General features: G+C 46.5%; 1 long non-coding RNA gene across 2 annotated transcripts; it reads left to right on the forward strand.

Annotated features, from left to right (window-relative positions):
- Positions 1 to 1636: 1636 nt before the first annotated feature.
- LOC129641328 (uncharacterized) lies at positions 1637 to 17482 on the forward strand. Of its 2 annotated transcripts, none has more exons than XR_008709306.1 (5): positions 1637 to 1671; positions 12889 to 13120; positions 13230 to 13329; positions 14922 to 15086; positions 15401 to 17482. It is a non-coding gene; the product is annotated as an uncharacterized LOC129641328 (long non-coding RNA). The 2 variants fall into 2 exon arrangements; XR_008709307.1 differs by lacking the exon at positions 1637 to 1671 and adding an exon at positions 7907 to 7982 and having other exon boundaries at positions 15315 to 17482.
- The last annotated feature ends 4401 nt before the right edge of the window (positions 17483 to 21883 follow it).

Consider the following 21883-nt stretch of genomic DNA (forward strand, 5'->3'; position numbering starts at 1 on the left):
TATGTTTGGTTTTACCAAGAAAATCCCAGCTCTTTCCTCAGAAATAGCTCTTGGACTGTTCTCCTTGGAGCAGGCTACAAATAACTGGTCTATATGAGTGTTGATGAAATAAATGTATTAATATTACTAATATAGTCACAGAAAACGCTAGTTACTCTTTGAACATAGTTTTTTACGATGTAGAAATTTTTTAAATTGAGATATAGTTGGTGTGCAATATTGTATAGGTTGCAGGTGTACAGCATCATGGCTTACAATTTTTAAAAGTTATACTGCATTGATAGTTACTATAAAATAGTGGCTCTGTTCCCCCTCCTGTACAATATATCCTCATAGCTTATTTATAACATATTTTTAACCATGAAGAACACTGGGGAATTCCCTGACAGTCCAGAGGTTAGGACTCTGCACTTTGACTGCCAGGGACCCAGGTTCAGTCCCTGGTCAGGGAATTAAGATCCCATAAGCTGCAAGTCGCAGCCAAAAACAAAACAGAGAGAGAAGAAAGTTGGTGATCAAAGTTTGTAGATTTTTTTTTTTAATAATTTTATTTATTTTTCACTGTGCTGGGCCTTTCTTGCTGCACGGGCTTTCTCTAGTTGCAGCGAGCAGGGGCTACCCTCTACTTGCAGTACAACGGCTTCTCAGTGCAGTGGCTTCTCTTGCTGCAGAACATGGGCTCTCAGGCACATGGGCTCAGTAGCTGCAGCTCCTGGGCTCTAGAGCGCAGACTCAGTAGCTCTGGCACCCGGACTTAGTTGCTCCGCAGTGTGTGGGACTGCAAGGAGATCCAACCAGTTCATCCTAAAGGAAATCAGTCCTGAATATTCATTGGAAGGACTGATGCTGAAGCTGAAACTCCAATACTTTGGCCACCTGATGCAAAGAACTGACTCTTTGGAAAAGACCCTGATACTGGGAAAGATTGAAGACGGGAGGAGAAGGGGACGACAGAGGATGAGATGGTTGGATGGTATCACCGACTCAATGAACATGAGTTTGAGTAAACTCCGGGAGTTGGTGATAGACAGGGAGGCCTGGAGTGCTGCAGTCCATGAGATCACAAAGAGTCAGACACGACTGAGTTACTGAACTGAACTGAACTGAATTGTGTGGGACACAACTGAAGCGACTGAGCACAGTAAGGCTGGTAAGCTATTACCGCTAGGAAACCCCAGCCTGAGGCTTGAAACCCTCGGGCCAGCAGGGAGGCCCTGAGCAGCCCGCCTGGCTGCAGTCCCTGGAGGAAGGCTCTGTCTGCTCTGGCTCAAACCAGCTGGCACCGGAGCTGGAGGCTGCGTCCTTGGCGTGGTTCTGACACCACATGCAGCCTTTAAGGAGATTATTGCAATGTTAGTTAACCCGGTTCTCAGCCGCTAGACGGGGCAAGGGGGTGTCCTTTCTGCTCATGTCTGTGGTTCAGGACTCGGAACCTCACCAGATTTTACTGCCTGCTGAAACTTCTTCAGTCCTCTTCTAGAAACTGTACCCAAGAATCAGCTTCTGTGCTGCCTCCGGGCGACTTGGTTTCTGTTGTTCTGTTCAGAAATTCCTTCTCGAATTCCTGGCGTGTCCACCTCTGGCCTATCTCATTGTGGCATCTCCCCTTGTTCTTGACACCAGGTCAAATAGCTTTGTAGCATCTCAGTTCTCCGAGCCATTCAGAAGCTGGTGAGTCTTAATGAGTTCTTCCCTTAATCTCTTTTCAAAGAGCCTCCAATCCTTAATTTCTTTAACTTTCCTTTTTAATTATTTTAGCTCCTTGTGTCATTCCTCTGGTCTCAGACCCTCCCTACTCAGTTTACAGGTCACATTATTTTGGTTGACAGAGTGCCCGGGGTTCTGTACACCTGGCCTCAGACTCCCTTGCTGGGCCAGTGATGTCCCTCCTGTTGGATCCACGTGACGTAGAAATAAGTGTATGGGTAGAAAACTCAGTCTCTCGCCTCGAGGGTTTTCTAATGCAGTTGATAAGGTTTATCTGTGCAGTACAGCACAGAAGTATGCTGTGAGATGTTCAAGTCATGAAGGGCTTCGAAGTCATGCAGCCCACGTGCTCCTTTGGTGAGGAGTTCCGAGTGGAATCTAGTGTGAGCTGGAGGGCTTGGGGAGGCCACCTTGACTTGGTGAGAAACACAACTGGATATCTGCATTCATAGCTTCAAATCTATTTGTTTTTACATTTTTTTTTAACATTTGGCCGTACTTCACGGCTTGAGGAATCTTAATAGTTTCCTGACCAGGAATCGATCCCACATACTCAGCAGTGAAAGCATCGAGTCCTAACCACAGGACCACTGGGGAATTCCCGTAGCTTAAACTTTGGAATAAAATTCTCTTGATGTCAAAGCCAATTAAGATGGAATAATTTTTTTAACTTAGAGTAATAGTTAGTAGAGAAAGCAGTTGTAGTAGAGAGGCAAGTGTGGCGTTTTTGGATTCAGAAGGCCTGGGACTCAGCCTGTAATTTTAGTCCCAGCTGAACCAGCTGCTTTAGAATCAGCTGCCATATGAGCTTGTTTCTTACACTACATTTTCTCAGATACTCAATAGGAATCATACAGACTCCTGTTTCGCTCCATGACTGATACATGGAGCAAAGGAGAAAGTTGTTTAAACCATAAACTGTCACATTCATAGGAAGAATATTAATTTCATTATTTTTAATCCTGTTCAACACAAAAGTGGTGTACTTCCTTAAAAACGTGTAGTTCCAATTTATCTAGACAGGTCCCAAGTCAGATCACTCTTACATGCATGAGCCCGTTCATTTAAAGTATACAACATATCTCAAGTACCCATCACCTTGAATAAGAAGATGCAAAGTCGGAGGGTAAAGAGGGTCTTAGTTGCCATCACCGTAAAAACCATTTATCGATGTGCTCTGGATTTCTTGATCTGAGTGTGTTTTTTAAAGAGGAATATATAGAGGGGTGGGAAAAGATGGGAGGTAGGAGGGAGGTTCAAGAGGCAGGGATATATGTATACCTATGGCTAATTCATGTTAATGTGTGGTGGAAGCCAAACCAACATTGTGAAGCAATTATCCTTCAATTAAAAATAAATGAGTTTTTTAAAAACTTAAAATATAAAAAAAGAAAGCAAAAAAAAAACAAAGGAACATGGAAGTTAGCTTCTCTTGCTTATTATCTTTATTGTTAGGAATAAAGAGTAAACATGTATATAGTATAGAGTAACTTTAAACAATTACAGTGAACACTGTTCATTTTATTACTATACAACATAAGATTATTATCTTGTTTAAGCTAACATCATTCTTAAACAACAACAAAAAAAATCTGCTTTTCTTGAATATGACTGTGAGATGAATATCGTTTCCTAGTTTGACTGCTCCAGGCACTCAGTCAATAAATGTTTATTAAGCAGCTGCTATGTCCTAAGCAAGGTTGTAAGAGTTGAGCACATAGAAATGCCTAGAGCGTCAAACCTGTTATGTTTACGGTGTCATTATTTTTTAAATTAACAAGCCTCCCTTAGCTCACTCCAGAGCCAAGAAAGAAGAGCCTGTGAAATGGTGGCTTTTGTTTGGCTGACAAGTCTGAAGGGATTGGGAGCTCCAGAGGGAGAGACTGGCTGGTGAAGGGGAGAAGGCCCTGTGGTGACCGCAGTTAGGCTGTGTAGACTCAGAGGTGATTATGCTGCTAGGCTTAGTCACGCCAAAGAGCGAGAGCTTCCTGGTAAAACATAGACAGAGCAGCTGGTAACTTGAGTTCCATCCTGCGCCACCAAAACACAAGCTAATATGATGGCCTTGGAAAGCAAGTGTTCTCAAGGCGCATACATCCCTGCTTGGCTAACAGCCTGAGTTAACAGGCTTCCCAGTCAATGGGGGAAAGACATCTCTCCTGGGACAGTGCCGTGGCCAGGAACTCTGCAAGTGTCTCTAAGGACTCTGGGTCCCTGGGACGTGCTGTTGGAAACCCAGCCTCCAGCCAGGCTTGGCCTCCAGCTAGAGGCTCGGTGGTCAGCTGTGAAGAGCAAATGGACACCAGCAATTCCTTCACAGGGACCCGAGTGTCCGTGTGCACCCCCGTCACGCATGGCACAGAGTGGCATTTCTCGCTGGCCAAGTAAACACACCCAGCTCATTTTGTCAGTGTTTATGTGTTTGTTTATTTAAAGCAGGACCCAGATGTATATTGAGATTCTTCATTTTGTATTCTCAGCACCTAGAGCAGCATGAAGTGTGGGAGTAAAATCAAATCAAACAGAAGCAGTCACGTGCTGAAGGCCTTTTCCGCTCCGGGCACAGCACCAGGCTCTTGATTCACATTTACGAAGTTCCATAAACCAGGGTCTGAGCACTTTGGCAGTGACGGTGTAGACAAGAAGGCAAACAGATACACTGAGGTTCTCAGTTTTAAGTGTCAGTGCAGAGTGGTGGAAACTAGCATGGACACAGCGAGGTCTCCTTGGATGAGGAGGCGCTGGTGGAGCCTGTTAAGTGGAGGCGCGGCCCAGAGGCTATAGCAGCACCCTGGGCTGGAGCCTGGAGGCTTGAGGCTGGTGGCTACCCCGAGACCCAGGAAGCGAGAAGGCTTTGTGATGAAGCCACTGAGAGGTTTTGAGCAAGAGAATCACATGAACTGATCTCTCTTTTAGAAAGACTTCTTAGAGTCCTGTTGAAGCTCTTAGCCGAGGTTCTTCTTGGGATTGCACATAAAAAAACAAATGAAAACAGAAGTGGCTTCACCAGTGCTCAGAGCTGTGGTGCCCTGTCCCTTGATCTGGTAAGCAAGTTTATACTGTAGCAACCAGGACAGCAGTAGCTTTGGGCGACTCATCCATCACACGGCTAGTTATGCTGAGCTAATGGACATCAAAAGTTCCAGACTTTTTTTCTTTTTTTTGGCACATTTAAACGTATTTTAAATGTTGAAAAGATAGCATAGAGTTACATTATAGTTATAAAAATTACTTACAGAATTAAAAGATTTGTATTGCCTTCTAAATGCAGACAACAGGAAATTGCGTACTGTATAATATAAAATTAAATTTAAAAATGAATTCAAGCTTGAAAGATGAAGTCATTTACCTAATTTTAAAATGCAAACATGAAGACCCCTGAACTATAAACCTTCATTTGAACTGCACTAATAATGGAAAATACAAAAAGCATAGCATTTCCAAGGAACCACAGACATTTCAACCATAATTTTATTTTCTGTTATAACAATTGTTCCTGTTTAATCTTTAGAGAACTTTCTCTTTTTAAGACAGTCAGTTTAAAAATGTTTTCAGGCACTACGATTTGTGACAATTGGAACAGTCTTCTAATGGGTCCTTGGTATTCAGAGATTCAAGCCCAGTGCACTTCAACCGCCAAACTTTTAAGTAAACTGTCAGGCCAAGGGTCCCTCCAGCTATGTTTTTGGAATCGACTTTCAGAACCTGATTACCCAATTCACCATTTACCTGCTGGAAGATGACCCTCTCAGCCTACACTCCACAGGCTCTGCTATCAGCAGACAAAGATGCCAGTTACTATCATGTGGAGACCATGAGGAAGTTTCAGAAAAGTGTTTTCAAATAGAGCCTAGAGGAAGCAGCTTATGAGATTGCTGTATCATTGCTGCTGGAGAAAAAAATCGTGTTAAGCGTGCTTCTTGGCTCCTCCAAAGACATCATGAGTCTTCAGTCTCATCCACGCAGCGTCCTTCCTTGAGGACCCTGGTCAGTGTCCTCCTAACTCTGTGCTGCCAGCCCCCACTCACCCAGACCTCAGTCCAGCCCCCGACTGGCCAGTCCACCCCTCAGCTGGTGCTGAGGGCAGAGAACCAGTGTCACGTCTCTGACTGCTGTTCCCCTGGCCTCGAATTTGGCTCACATCTTTTTTTTTTAATAAAGAGGCAGGTTTGGGAGGGGGGGGGGTTTAGTCTATGTCTTGGGCTATATCAGGTCTTTCTTTAAAAAAACAAAACCTTTATTTATTTATGGCTGCGCTGGGTCTTCATTGCTGTGCGCAGTCTTTCTCTACTTGAGGCGAGCAGGGGCTGCTCTTTGCTGCGGTGCACAGGTTTCTCATTGTGGTGGCTTCTTTTGTTGAGGAGCACAGGCTCTAGGCGCTCAGGCTCAATAGTTGTGGCCCACAAGCTTAGTTGCCCCACAGCACATGGAATCTTCCTGAACCAGGGATTGAACCTGCATCTCCTGCATTGCAGGAGGATTCTTTATAGCTACACCACTGGGGATGCCCTCCTTGTGTTTCTACGCTCTGTGAAACCATCTTTCTCCTTCAAGACCCATCTTACAGGTGGTATCTCTGGACTTCCTCCCAGCCCTCGCTCTGCTGTATACATGTGCATTAGAGCCTCGTTTGACTGCCCACAGTGCCTAGGGAGTATTCACTGTCCCTGGAACACTGTTGCAATCCACATCCCTCCAGTGGGTAGGTGGTTGGTGCCTGACTCTGCAAGAACAAAGAGATGCCTGCACACATATCTGTCTTTCCTTCAGCTAATCCATCAGCTGGTGTTTCTAAAGCATCTGCTCATCATGTGCAAGGCACTTGGACTTGACAAGAGATTTTTAAAATCTTTTTGTTTAATACAACAGAGTTTTTTTGTTTTTGTTTTGAGTGTTGTTATTTACTATGAGAATACCAAAGAAGTAAGAGACATGGCTTCTAATCTCAAGAGACATTCAGCCAGATTTCCCTGGTGCTTCCGATGCTGGGGACATAGGTTCAATCCCTGGTCAGGAAACTAAGATCCCAGGTGCCATGGGACTTGGCCAAAAAAAAAAAAAAAAAAAAAAGAAGAAGAAGAAGAAACAGGCAAATAAGCAAGAGATTGCTGTTAAAAAAGAGACAATTCAACCTTCAGAGGGAGGTGCAACTTTGCTCCATGCTGCTGCTGCTGCTGCTAAGTCGCTTCAGTCGTGTCCAACCCTGTGTGACCCCCAGACGGCAGCCCACCAGGCTCCTCCGTCCCTGGGATTCTCCAGGCAAGAATACTGGAGTGGGTTGCCATTTTCTTCTCCAATGTATCCATGCATGCTAAGTCACTTCAGTTGTGTCCAACTCTGTGCGACCCTATGGACAACAGCCCACCAGGCTCCTCCATCCACAGGATTCTCTTGACAAGAATACTGGAGTGGGTTGCCATTTTCTTCTCCCTTTGCTCCATGAAACAAATGTAAATAATGTCTGCAAATTCCTATTAAGGAAGAAAGTGGGAGAGGAATGACCCCAGACAAAGAGCTGGTGTGTCTTTTTTGCTTTTTCCCCACAAATAAACAAACTTTAATAGATATTATTTTGTATTTATATAGCACCTTCTTCAAGAACCTTCGGTGCTTTACAGACATTTTATCTAATTAATCCCCACAACAACCCTGTGAGGTAGGTACTACTCCCATTTTACAAGATAAGGAGACTGAAGCACAGAGAGGTTAAGTGACTTGCCCAAGATCTCACAGTTAAATGCACTATGTGACCCTGGGTGGGTCTCGTCATCACCTTGCTGAATCTGTTTCCCTATCTGGTGGAATTAATGCTTTGATTTCTGTGATGGCTGAGGGTTCTCAGGGTCATGGGGTGCCTGGAAGGGTGACGTGATTATAGCTCAGGGCTGTTGAGGAAAGTTCCAGGCCAGTCCTAGCTGAACTTGAATGTGGGTGAGGTCAGGAGAGCCAGAGAGGAGGCATAAAGGCATAGGAGATAAACACCAGGACAGGCCAGGACAGGTTGGCCGGTGCTTGAGGGGTGGACAGGACCAGGCTCCCAGGGTGGGGTGTTTGTTAGGACGATTGGGAAATGGCCAGGGGAGGCCACCTCGGGCCAGGAAGGACTCAGGGGAGAAGTGCTGGAGTCACTGGGGCTATTTTAGGATACTTGCAAAAGGCAACACAAGGCGCTAGGTCCAAGATTAGCTTTGCAGCCACAGGAAGACAGAGCCACGGCCGGAGAGCAGCTTCAAAGACAGAATCAGGAAGTTGCTGGGCTCTCCAGTCTGCAGAAGGTGAGTCAATGGCACCTTTGGGTCTTAGTCTGAGACTGAATAAACAGGCTACTGACAGGCTCTGACACCTCGAGGCGACAATGGCCCCGCCCCAGCAGCCCTTGGAGTTGAGAAGCACAAGCTGGAATCAAGATTGCAGGGAGAAACATCAATAACCTCAGATATGCAGGTGACACCACCCTTATGGCAGAAAGTGAAGAACTGAAGAGCCTCTTGATGAAAGTGAAAGAGGAGAGTGAAAAAGTTGGCTTAAAACTCAACATTCAGAAAACTAAGATCATGGCATCTGATCCTATCACTTCATAGCAAATAGATGGGGAAACAGTGACAGACTTAATTTTTTGGGTTCCAAAATCACTGCAGATGGTGGCTGCAGCAATGAAATTAAAAGATGCTAACTCCTTGGAAGAAAAGTTATGACCAACCTAGACAGCAAATTAAAAAGCACAGACATTACTTTGCCGACAAAGGTCCATCTAGTCAAAGCTATGGTTTTTCCAGTAGTCATGTATGGATGTGAGAGATGGACTATAAAGAAAGCTGAGCACCAAAGAATGGATGCTTTTGAACTGTGGTGTTGAAGAAGACTTTTGAGGGTCCCTTGGACTGCAAGGAGACCAAACCAGTCCATCCTAAGAGAAATCAGTCCTGAATATTCATTGTAAGGACTGATGCTGAAGCTGAAACTCCAATACTTCTTGAATAACTGACTCATTGGAAAAGACCCTGATGCTGGGAAAGACTGAGGGAGGGAGGAGAAGGGGACGACAGAGGATGAGATGGTCGGATGGCATCACTGACTCTATGGACATGAGTTTGAGTGAACTCCAGGAGTTGGTGATGGACAGGGAGGTCTAGCATGCTGCAGTCCATAGGGTTGCAAAGAGTAAGACACGACTGAGCAACTGAACTGAACACACCACTACACTGTAGAAGGGAATTGCTATCCACCCCAGTATTCTGGCCTGGAGAATTCCATGGACAGAGGAACCTGGCAGGTTATAGTCCATGAGGTTGCCAAGAGTCGGACATGATTGAGAGACTTTTGCTTTACTACACGATGCACTTAGCAGGCTGCTGCCACCGAGAACAGCCTAGACTCACTTCTCCTTTTTAATAGGACTTAATAGTAGTGTGGGTTTTTTGTTTTGTTTTGCTTTTTTGGCCGCTCCATGCAGCTTGTGAGATCTTATTTCCCAAGCCAAGGAATGAACCCACGCCCCCGCATCCCCATTGAGATTGAGAGCCCCAACTTGTAACCTCTGGACCCCCAGGGATGTTCTAGTGTGTTTAAAAATCCTTTTGGGCATGAAACTTTCAAGTTTTATCTTAACCCAAAACTTGGATGTTTTGCTCCTGTTTCCTGAGAAATTAAAAAGTATATTAAATCAATGGTGTCCAGATTTATGGATCTGGAGGAGTGTGAACACTGGTTTTATGCATATTTGAAACTAGATTGTATTAAAATGCCACTCCAAATACTGTTGCCCTCAGGAAGGGCATCTGGGTGGTTCATGGACAGAGTGAAATGAAGAAAAGTGATCTACTTCAAACAAAATTCGGAAAACAGAAAGTCTAAATTGGGACTTCCCTGGTGGTCTAGTGGCTAAGACTCCATGCTCCCAGTGCAGGGGATCCAGGTTCCGTCCCTGGTCAGGGAACTAGATCCCACATGCCACAACTAAAAAAGATCCATATGCCACAGCTAAGATCCTGTGCAGCCAAATAAATAAATGATATATATTTTTTAAAAGAATAGATTACTTTATACCCATGAATTTCTAATCTCGAGAGAAGCACACACACCCGTGCTCACAACCTGAGAGTACCAGCTGCATCACGGGAAACTGGGCCTGCCGCGATGTTCCGAGTGATAGAAAGAAAAGCAGTGAGAGGCCCCCGAACCTATTGCATCAAGTCAAGTCGGAAGATGCCCGAAACTGAGGGAGAGTCCACGTGAAAGTGAGCAGCACGGGCTTTGGGAGGAAAGGAAGGGGAAAGTCACTGTCAGCACGAGCCTTGGTGTCACAGAGGGCAACCCTCCCCAATGGACAGATAAGCGCGATGTGGGCTGAGCCGCCCTTGGTGCTGTGTCCTGGCCCAGGAGATAGGGAGGTCCCGCTTTGCTCCTGGTTTGCAGGAGGCGCCCTGTTTCCCCTTTACCCCTTATCTCTTACTGAAGCCAGAGCTGAAAGGGAAGAATAGAGTTTCAGGTCAACTGATTTTCTGTTCCCCTGGGACTCAGAAGCACTGTCTGAAACCCAGCCTCTGGTCCCCAGGGACACACCTTGGTGGGATTCAAGAATTAGAGCGTAACTGAAGGCATTGTGAAGAATCTGGGGTTATCTTACATACACTATGGTGTGTAAAACAGCCCTTCCAGGAGACAGGGCAAAGCTTCTGTACAGCTCAGGGAGTTCAGTTCAGGGTCTATGATGACCTAGAGGGGTGAATGGGATGGGGGGTGGAGGGAAGTCCAAGAGGGAGGGGATATATATATATATACATATAGCTGATTCACTTCATTGTACAGCAGAAACTGATTATTATAAGGCAATTTTACTTCAATAAAAGGATTTGGGGATATCCTTCAGTGAGTACAAGACTGGGACTGACTGACCAGGAGCCATGTGGTCCAGCTCAGTTCAACTCAATTCATTCTCCTCGAAAGACATAGAAGCACCTACTATATGCTAGGAACTGTGTTAATATAAGAGACACAGAGGTGTCTCAGAAATGAGTGCTGGCCTCTGACAGTCTGGAGAGTCTGGAGAAGACCAGTAGGAAATTCAAGTGGACTGTGCAGCTTCTTGGTCCTCAGGGGAGTGCAGGCAGGGTTTCCGGAGATGAGTCTAGAAGGTTATACTGGGTGCCGGAGGAGGAGGCAAGGTGAGGCCCTCTCAGCCCTTCTGGCTCCTCTGGGTTTTTTTAGAATCAGCCAGAAGAGCAGCTAGCCCAGCCCCTCCCTAATGGCTCAGCCTGCGAGGTGTGAAGGTTGGATCCCAGGGGCCCCCACCAAACAGGAAATGGCTTGCAAGTGAGTTAGCCATTGTCTGCTCCAGCCTGCACTATCTGCCGAGTCCCTCACTCCTGAGTTTCCCTTGTTCATTTTCCTGTTGGCTTCCCTGAATTTTTAGGAGAGTTCCCTTGGCAGATTCTCACTAGTCCCCAGCTGCATTAGGAGGGGGCGGGAGGGGAGCTGGTGCTTTTCCACAGCTGGGCCAGAGGGAATGACCAGCGATGGGAGGCCAGGCCTTTGCTGGCAGTTGGACTCAGCACCAGTGGTCCAGTACCTCAGGGGCACCAGCCTAGAAAGGTTCACAGTCTCATAGGGAATCAATGCTCCCTGATGGATGGAGAGACAGCCACTGGGGAGGGGGCTGAAGGCCCACCCCGGCTGCCTCCGTGGGGCTGGTCCCTTAGAAAACGGCAGCAAGGCCGAGTCTACGTCACTCAATTTATTTGTTCAAGTAGATGGAACCAACAACACCAGCCCTTTACTTTTTATTTTATTTTTTGGCCACACTGCAATGCAGACGGGATCTTTGTTCCCCAACCAGGGATAAAACCCATGCCCCCTCAGTAACAGCGTAGAATCCTAACCACTGGCCCACCAGAGAGGTTACCTAGCTCTGTTTATTCAGTGTTCTGCTTTTCTAATCTTTTACTGTAAGCAAGTATTACTTTATAATAAACAAATTTTTAAATCACCCCAAATTTAAGTGTTTTGTAAATCTGAATTTGTGAGGGTGAGTTACATGTGTATTAGAAGGGTCTGCACATCACCTGGTGTGTCTGTATTTTATATCTTTAATCGATAGCCTTAATTTTCAGAGTTGACAGTGTCAGTGAGTACCATGCAGATGTGTGAGTGCAGCCCAGGGAAGACTGCCTGTGGCTCTGAGCCCAAGAATCGGTGGAGACTGGCTGCCCTCTGCGTCTGGGGTCCAGCCTGCACCAGTGCTGTGAGCCGTGTGCAGCTCAGCCTCCCTGCCTCGTTGCCCGGCTGCGGACTTGCGGCCTGAGCTGATGCGGCGAGGCCGGCTCCCTCCGCGCTGTCCATTCACCTCCCAGCGGCAGCAGTGTGTCCTGCCGCCGCCCTCCCCATGCCTGCTCAGCGGTGGGACTGCCAGCGTCTGGCTCCCGTGCAGGCAGAACAGGTGTCTCCTGGCACCTTCCCTGTGGGTGAGGTGAGTCTGACTTAAGAACGAAGTTGCTGGGACCGCTGAGGAAATGAGGTGTGAGGACCAGGCCCGGCGGAGTCAGACAGACCTGGTGTCCAGCGAACCCAGGTGTTTAACAGGCTGTGGGGTCACAGGTCAGCCGAGGCCTGAGGGCTCCCCGCTAGGCAACGTGGTCTTTCCTGTCTGAGTTCCCTGTGAAAGAATGGGGCCTTGATGAAGCCGGGCGACTGTTTTTCAGATCTGAGTTGCTTAATAACGTCCTTGGCTCTGTGGAGGCTTTTCCTGACATATCTTGTCTCCCTCACGTTTTATTGTTAGTCTGGCCTGACTTTGCAAGAAAATGGATTGTCTTTGATGATTAGACTCTAAAAGTTTGTCCAGTAGGCGGCTAGAACCAAGAGGCAGTGTGGTTTGGGCAAAGAGCAACAGAATGGGAAGACAGACTCTGGGATTGGTGGCCCCTTCCCCAGTATTTTATTATGAAAAATTTCAAACACACAGAAAAGTTGTAAGAATTGTACAGTGAACATGTATATACTTGCCATGTATGTGTATTCTACAACTAACATTTCCTTCTGTTTGCTTACCCAGCCAGCTGTCTGTCTAGACACACAGCACTTGATCTTATTTTCTGATATATTTGAGATAACAGTCCGTCTCACCTCTAAACACTTGGGCAAGTATATGGATAACTGAAGTCATTTATGGTTCTTTCTATTTAGGTAAAACTCACCTATAGTGAAATAAACAAATTACCTACAGCATTGAGATGGTTGGATGGCATCACTGACTCTGCGGACATGAATTTGAGTAAGCTCCAGGAGTTGGTGATGGACAGGGAAGCCTGGCGTGCTGCAGTCCATGAGGTCACAAAGAGTTGGACACAACTGAACGACTGAACTGACTGACCTACAGCATTCTAACCAAGGAGCTTCGACAAAGGCTTACACCTCTGTAACCCAACCTTTTTTTTTTTAAATCAAAGATTTTTTTTTTTTAATGTGGACCATTTTTTAAGTCTTTATTGAGTTCGTTACAATATTGCTTCTGTTTTATGTTTTAGTTTTTTGGCCTCAGGGAGTGTGGGATTTTAGTTCCCCAACCAGGGATCGAACCCACATTGCCTGCTTTGGAAGGCGAAGTCTTGACCACTGGACCACCAGGTGAGTCTGTCTGTTTTCTTTCACTGATCTATTTGATTTTTCCTATGTCTAGGCCCAGATTTTTTTTCACACTGATTGTGTAAGTGGTCCATTCAATGACGTCCTGGCCTCGTCCCCCCATCCCCACGGCAAGTCACTGTACCTCCCTGACATGGGAGGCCACCGTGTGTCTATAAGATCCTGTGGTCCTTGGTGCCTGGCACTACACTCTATTTTTGATCAGCATTTCTCTGTTGATTCTACAACATGCTTGTTTTGAGAGAAGCTTTATTGACTTGAGGATCTGCCTGAATTCCCAATCTCTCTGTAACTCTGGAGTCTTGTTTCTGTCTCATAATCTCAGAAGAGTGGGCCCCATCATTTCGCGTTGACCAGAATTTGCTGGTGTCTCTGGCCGGAAAGTCTTATAAACAGAGACACCTGGCAGCAGCCATGACAGTGGGGTGTCCTGTAAAGAGGGTACCATATACTTTACCTTCCAAACCAGGGCACTTTGGAGATTGAAAGAGGTCATTATTTACGAGGATGCCAGGACCCCGGTGTAAACCAGGCCTGCCCCAGGGCGCATGGCAGCCTTGTCAACACACCGCTCAGGATTCAGCTGGATACACTCCTTCAACAGTCATTGTTCAAAGGTCTAAGGGCCAAGAGAGATTCTAAGACGATAAACCTAAACCATGATTTCTGCCCTAAGAAACCTGCAGCGTTGCTGGGAAAGCAAACAACAGACAGGGAAGGATGTGAGTGACACGGCTGGTGCTCACACAGGGTTCCTTGTGAGGAGGTGGGAATCCCAGGACTCAAGCTGAGCCCCAGAAGGTTGAGGGTGGCAGAGGGTATGTTGCAGAAAGCTTTCAGGTACCAGGTGAGCAACTGAGGTAATGAACGCGACAATGTTACTCACAAGCTGGGTTTGCATAGCCTTTGAGTCATCAGAAATGGGGCTCTTGCCTGGAAGGAAAAGAGGTAGTGTTGTCCAATCCGTGTGGCCAGGAGAAGCGAGAGCAGCTCCTGGGAGCTGAGCACGGGGCTGCTCTTGCTTTGGCTTCCTTGAAGGCCCGTCTGCAGCTGCTCCTGGGATGGGAGGGCCACACTCCCCTGGACGACCGCATCTGGCCAGTTCTGGCACCCGGAGAGGGAATTCCAGCCCTGGGCTCTGCAGCTCCCCTTCTCTCTCCTGCCTACACCTTCCTCTGTGTCTCATGAACCCCGCCCCCATTCCCACCTGAGCGGTGGCTCTTGTCACTTCCCAACCGGAGGGGCCACCACAGCCCATCAGCGTGCCCTCTGGCCTGCAGAGAGGGTTTCTGAACATAACCCATCCCCTCTCTGCCCTGCCCACTGTGCTCACAGGTTGCTTCCGTAGCTAAGTACCCAGGGCCCTGGGACCAGGTGCGCCGCTGTTCCTCTGACCTCATCCACGCAGTCACCCCCAGCCGCTCACGACCGCCCACCTTCCTAGCACGCTTCACATTGCTTCACCTTCTGCCTCACCCCGGACCCTGGTCCTCTCTGTCCCCTCCTCTCCCCCATCCACCCTCCTTAACTGGCCCTGGAGGCCAGCCCCCGACCTCCCCCCTTCCTTCCTCCAGGTTCCAGGGACACGAGTGTCCACAACACCTGGGAGCGTCCGTCTCCCGTGAGACCGGACTTCTCGACTGACACTTTGGACCAGGCCCTTCTTCGCTATGTCTCCAGGACCACAAAGTGACATTGTCCCCATTGAGAACCACCAACCCCGACGTTGGCTCCTTTGGGTAAGAAAGCCTGTCTGTACTGTTAACATCCCTAGGGCTTCTCCTGGTGCATCAGAGAGCGTAGATGGTTGATAAACACACGTGCAATGAATGATGGGGAAAATGAACCACTGTTCTCTTGATTTTGCTGTCAGGACAGTCAGATGGTAAAATCTCTGGGTAAGACAACTTAGCATTATCTATAAAATCACAATTAATATGCCCTGTGATCCAGTGATTTTTCTGTAGGAATTTCTTCTGCAGCTTTACTCATACATGTGTAAAGTGATCAACGTTCCAGGTTATGTATTGAAGCTTTGTTTTAATAACAAAAGACAGGATGTCTTACGGCCCATCTGTGGGACACATCAAACTAAATCGTGGCCCTTCATACCACGGAATGCAAGACAGCTGCCACTAGAAGGAGAAACCCTCCATGTATTGACTTGAAAGATGTATTATGGAACTTTGAAGAGCAAAATGCAGAGTGGACTATTTGTACTTAATTGTATCTATATAAAGAAACACTGTTTCCATTGTTTCCCCATCTATTTGCCATGAAGCGATGGACCTGATGCCATGATCTTAGTTTTTTGAATGTTGATTCAAAAAGCCAGGTTTTTCACACTCCTGTTTCACTTTCATCAAGACTCTTTAAAAAAAAAAAAAAAAAGACTCTTTAGTTCCTCTTCGCTTTCTGCCATAAGGGTGGTGTCATTTGCATACCTGAGGTTATTGATATTTCTCCCAGTGATCTTGATTCCAGCTTGTACTTCATTCACCAGCCCTGCATTTCCCATGATGTACTCTGCATATAAGTTAAAAAAGCAGGGTGACAATATACAGCCTTGACGAACTCCCAGTCCATTGTTTCATGTTCGGGTCTAACTGTTGCTTCTTGACCTGCATACAGATTTCTCAGGAGGCAGGTCAGGTGGTCTGGTGTTCCCATCTCTTTTAAGAATTTCCCACAGTTTGTTGTGATCCACACAGTCAAAGGCTTTGGCATAGTCAATAAAAAAGTACATGTTTTTCTAGGATTCTCTTGCTTTTGCTATGATCCAATGGGTGTTGGCAATTTGATCTCTGGTTCCTCTGCCCTTTCTAAATCCAGCTTGAACATCTGGAAGTTCATGGTTCATGTACTGTTGAAGCCTGGCTTAGAGAATTTTGAGCATTACTTTGCTAGTGTGTGAGATGAGGGCAATTGTGCAGTAGTTTGAACATTCTTTGGCATTGCCTTTCTTTGGGATTGGAATGAAAACTCACCTTTTCCAGTCCTGGGGCCACTGCTGAGTTTTTTCAAATTTGCTGGCATGTTGAATGCAGCACTTTAACAGCATCATCTTTTAGGACTTGAAATAGCTTAGCTGGAATTCCATCACCTCCACTAGCTTTGTTCATGGTGATGCCTCCTAAGGCTCACTTGACTTCGCATTCTGGGATGTCTGACTCGAGGAGAGTGATAACACCATTGTGGTTATCTGGGTCATTAAGATCTTTTATGAATAGTTCTTCTGTGTATTCATGCCACCTCTTCTTAATATCTTCTGCTTCTGTTAAGTCTATACCATTTCTGTCCTTTATTGTGCCCATCTTTGCATGAAATGTTCCCTTGGTATCTCTAATTTTCTTGATGAGATCTCTAGTCTTTCCCATTCTATCATTTTCCTCTATTTCTTTGCATTGATCACTTAGGAAGACTTCTTACATCTCCTTGCTATTCTCTGGAACTCTGCATTCAAATGGTTATATCTTTCGTCTTCTCCTTTGCTTTAGCTTCTCTTCTTTTCTCAGCTATTTGTAAGGTCTCCTCAGACAACCATTTTGCCAAAATCACTGCAGATGGTGACTGCAGCCATAAAATTAAAAGACGCTTGCTCCTTGGAAGAAAAGCTATACCCAACCTAGATAGCATATTAAAAAGCAGAGACATTACTTTGCCAACAAAAGTCTGTATAGTCAAAGCTATGGTTTTTCCAGCAGTCATGTATGGATGTGAGAGTTGTACTATAGAGAAAGCTGACCGCCGAAGAATGGATGCTTTTGAAATGTGGTGTTGGAGAAGACCCTTGAGAGTCCCTTGGAGAGCAAGGAAAGCCAACCAGTCCATCCTGAAGGAAATCAGTCCTGAATATTCATTGGAAGGACTGATGCTAAAGCTGAAACTCCAATACTTTGGCCACCTGATGCGAAGAACTGACTCATTGCAAACGACCCTGATACTTGGAAAGATTGAAGGTGGGCAGAGAAGGGGACGACAGAGGATGAGATGGTTGGATGGCATCACCGCCTTGATGGACATGAGTTTGAGCAAGCTCCAGGAGATGGTGAAGGACAGGGAAGCCTGGTGTGCTGCAGTCCATGGGGTCACAAAGAATCAGACATGACTGAGTGACTGAACTGAACTGAAAGAAACTGGAAGAACACACCAGGTGCTGGTACGAGTAGCCACACGTGGGGGTGGGGGTGGGAATGGGATGGATCTGGGCAGAACAAGAGCAAGAAGTGGAGGAAGATTTTTCATTGAGTTCCTATTTGTGCTTTCCAATTTTTAAACCTTATATACGTATTGCCTACTTGAAATAATTCTGTTTTGGCTGTGCTGCATGGCTTTTGGAATTTTAGTTCCTTGACCAAGATTCAAACCCATGCCCCGTGCAGTGGAAGCATGGAGTCATAACCACTGGACCTGCAGGGAAGTCCCAAAATAATTATTTTTATAAGGCAGAAAATTGTAATGAAATTTACATGTAATAAAATGTGCACAATTCTAATAATTGGTTAGTTCAATAAAATCTTATTATAATAGTTACTGCTGCAAAGAAGAGTTCTCTATTAAAATATATAAAAACCTTTTTCACATCCCTGCCCATTCACATCCTATATAAAAATACTGGGTATTTCTAGTTTTAATAAAGTGCCCTCTAAAAAAAGTTTCTGGGCAACACATGTCTCTCTAGTCCGGTGTAACAGTCAGTAGTTTGTCCCCAATTATACCTGCAGGAAGCCACTCCCCTAATGTTTACTGAGACACAGCCGAGGATGCTCTGAGGGGCATGGAATGAACAGGATACACCCCCCATGTCTGAGCTGTTTATACCCCAGGGCGAATCTCTTGCTGGATCCTTCACAGTGTTTGGATCTTTGTCATCTCTTACTCTGAGCTCTGACCCTTTAAAATTTTTACTGGAGTCTAGTTGATTTACAATGTTGTGTTGGTTTCTGCTGTACGCCAGAGTGAATCAGTTCTGCATATATTAATACATATGTCCACTCTGTTTTAGATTCTTTTCTCAAGTAGGTTATCACAGTGTTGAGCAGGGTTCCCAGTGCTCCACAGCAGGTCCTTATTAGTTATCAGAGCCGCTCTCTGAAATAGCTCCATCGTCTCCTCCCTCTCCGGTCCTTCACCTCCTCCTTCTTCTCCAGTCCCTCACATCACACTTTCTGATTTTCTCACAAATACATATCCATTTGATCATTGTTCATCTTCTCCAGCTAGTATAGCACCTGCCCCATAGCAGACTTTCGATAACTATCTGGTGAACAAAGAAAGAAATGAATTGAGAAAGGAGGGCTGAGCCTCGCCTGTTCTAGAAGATGTTGTAGACAGTACAGAGGCCAAATATGGTCAAGAAGAATCAGGGACTGTCCGTGTGAGTCCACGGATGGGGATGGCTGGAGGGTCATTATAAAGGTGATGGATCCGAGGTCTCCCTGGTACCTCACTGGGTTAAAAATAATCCCTAAGCAGCTAACAGGCCACCAATGGGGGGACAGACCTGATTCTGCACAAAGATAATCAAGTGGAGTGAAAAACCCGAGCCAGGGACTTCCCTGGTGGTCTGCTGGTTAAGAATCAGCCTCCCAACTTGGGGAACACAGGTTCAATTCCTGATTGAAGGACTAAGATTCCACATGCCTCGGAGTAACCTAAACCCAAGCACCACAACTAGAGAAAGCCAGTGCGGCAACGAGGACCCAGCACAGCCACAAAGCAAACAAATAAACAAACAAACAAACAAAAACCCAGCCAGAGCCCCAGTATTATTGTTCAGTCGCTAAGTCGTGTCCAACTCTGCAACCCCATGGACGGCAGCACTCCAGGCTTCTCTGTCCTTCACCGTCTCCTGGAGACCACCCCACCTTGAGATGCCTTCATCCCTGGCCTGTACCCCCACTTTGGAGGCAAAACAGCTGGGGGTCCAGGACACGGCCCTTGGCCCTGGGCCTCACTGGGGAGTCCGCAGCTGTTCCCTGTCTCTGTCTCTGATTCTACTGGTGATGCTCCCCTCGCTGGGTGGTTGTGAGAGTTATATGAATTAATACTCGAGAGGACCTCAGAGTTGTGCCTGGAATATGATGAGCACTTAATCGACGTTACTTGTGGTCGTTTTGTCCTTGGATTCTCTGTCTCCTTCTCCAGCTCATTTTCCAGCTCCCCGAAGGTGACTCAGCTTGGCCTGTTCACCTTCTTTCCTCTGTGCTTTGTATCACATGATTCTTCTGAGCTGCATCCAGCATAGGCAGTGAGCTTTGAGTCCTTCCTGCTTTTTCCCCCGAGCTCCAGCCCCAGTCCCAGTACCCCCAGACCCTGACTCGGTGGCCCTGTCAGCACCAGCATCAACACTCCTGGATTCCAGTTTGTTGTCTCTGGAAGATGGGCTCTTTGATGTCTCCCCAGACTTTGATGTCCAAATAGCTGGTGAGTCCTTCACTTGTCTGCACCCTGCCCGCCCTGGTGCTCCCCTGAATTGGCGTTCTCACCACGCACCAGGACAAAGCTGTAACTCCTGCTTCCTCCCACCTTTACCTCACCACCAATTAATCACAAATTGTACAATAAATCTCACACAACCTTCTTCTGCTCTCAGAGGCCTCTGGGGTCTCCTCCTGTCCAATCTACTAACTCCAAGCTCCCAGAAGCTTGTGAAGCTTTCCTGAATCCAGTTCCCAACGATTCCTCTGCCAGCTCAGCCTCTTCAAGCTCTAGGTCTTTTTCACATCACTCAGCTCAAACGGCTGTTGACCAGCCTCCACTATTTATTTATTTATTTTGGCTGCACGTGGTATCTTAGTTCCTGGACAAGGGATCAAATCTGGGCCCTCATGCCCCCTGAACTGGAGGGCAGAGTCTTAACCACTGGACCAGAGGGGAAGTTCTCCCACCTCCCTACCGAAATCCCAAACCCTATTCGCCCTCAAAGCCCAGTGTATGCGACACCTCCTCCAGGTGGCCCTTCCTGACTTACTGACCCTCTTGAGCTCTTTTACACTTTCTACCACTTTTATTCTACTTCTCACTTAGTGCTTCAGGTTGTAATTGTTCTTCATTTCCACGGCCCTCCTGACCGATCACAGACTTTGTGGGCAGGGACCCTATTCAGTGTACATCTGTGCATCAGGCAGTTCACATAGTAGATTCTTCATACACGTGAACGAACAAGTAAAATCATAGTGTTTTGAACCCAGTTCTGTGTGTAATTTTCCCCAAAAATCTGATGGTAGCAACGGCTGCCATCCAGTCATAATGTAAACCAGAAAGTACACTTTAGAGGATAATTTAATTTCCTTGGCTCATTAAATCCCATAATTTGGGAAGTGGCTTCAGTGATGTGGTCATTTTCCTTTTCAGCCCCAAACCCAGACCATTAGCTCATGAAGAGTCAACATGTGGGAATGTTTATCAGCTTCTAAATGCCAGCACAGACGTGTTGCTGCTGCTAACAGCCAGTCAGTTAGCGGACACAGTCCTTCGTGCACCCAGACGCTTGCATGGGAAAGAGAGAAACGCAAAACCCATTTAAGGTGTCCTCACTGCCTGGAGGCTTTTCACCTGATTACAATACAAAGTCAGCACCCTCAAAAAAATTTAAAAATCAATAAGGCTAGCGAGTTCCTGAGTTCCCCAGTGGCCTCGTGAGTAGGATTCTTCTGGTGCTCTCACTGCCGGGGCCTGGGTTCCATCCCTGGGCGGGGAACTGAGATCCCACAAGCTGTTGCAGCCAAAATAAAAACAGAGAGGGCTAGTGTGTATGGTAATGGTAATGTCAGAGGAATTTAGAGAAAAGAGGGATAAAAATAATACCATTTGAGACCTTAGTATTTGTCAACTTATTATCATTATTTCATAGGGTTTCCCCCCATATCTTATGAGCTAAGTATTAATATTCTCATTTTACAAATAAAGAAACCAAGTTAACAGGTTAGGTGATTTTTCTCAAGGTCTGCTGCTGCTGCTGCTGCTAAGTCGCTTCAGTCGTGTCCAACTCTGTGCAACCCCATAGACGGCAGCCCACCAGGCTCCCCCATCCCTGGGATTCTCAAGGCAAGAACACTGGAGTGGGTTGCCATTTCCTTCTCCAATGCATGAAAGTGAAGAGTGAAAGTGAAGTCACTCAGTCGTGTCGGACTTAGTGACCTCATGGACTGCAGCCCACCAGGCTCCTCCATCCATGGTATTTTCTAGGCAAGAGTACTGGAGTGGGGGTGCCATTGCCTTCTCCGTCTCAAGGTCTAGAAACATAAATAAAAAGATTGTCGTCTACCAGTTGGGTTTAAACACACTCTGCTTCCATCCTGGCTCAGCTCCCTGGAGCACCCTCTGAAACTGAACCGCTGTTTTGCAGAAAGGTCAATAGTTCTTTACTTCTTAAGCAATGTTGCTCCTGACTTCCCTGTTGCTCCTGACTTCCCTATGGCACTGAGGGCCTCCACCAAGTGTCTCAACAACCTGCCCTCCAGCCCGAGGGCCAAGCACTTCCTACTTTGAACTCTGGGCAGAAGGGAACATCTCAGACCCCACTTCCTTTTAC

This window comes from Bubalus kerabau, chromosome 1 (genome assembly GCF_029407905.1).
Source record: "Bubalus kerabau isolate K-KA32 ecotype Philippines breed swamp buffalo chromosome 1, PCC_UOA_SB_1v2, whole genome shotgun sequence".
NCBI classification, from domain to species: Eukaryota; Metazoa; Chordata; class Mammalia; order Artiodactyla; family Bovidae; genus Bubalus; species Bubalus kerabau.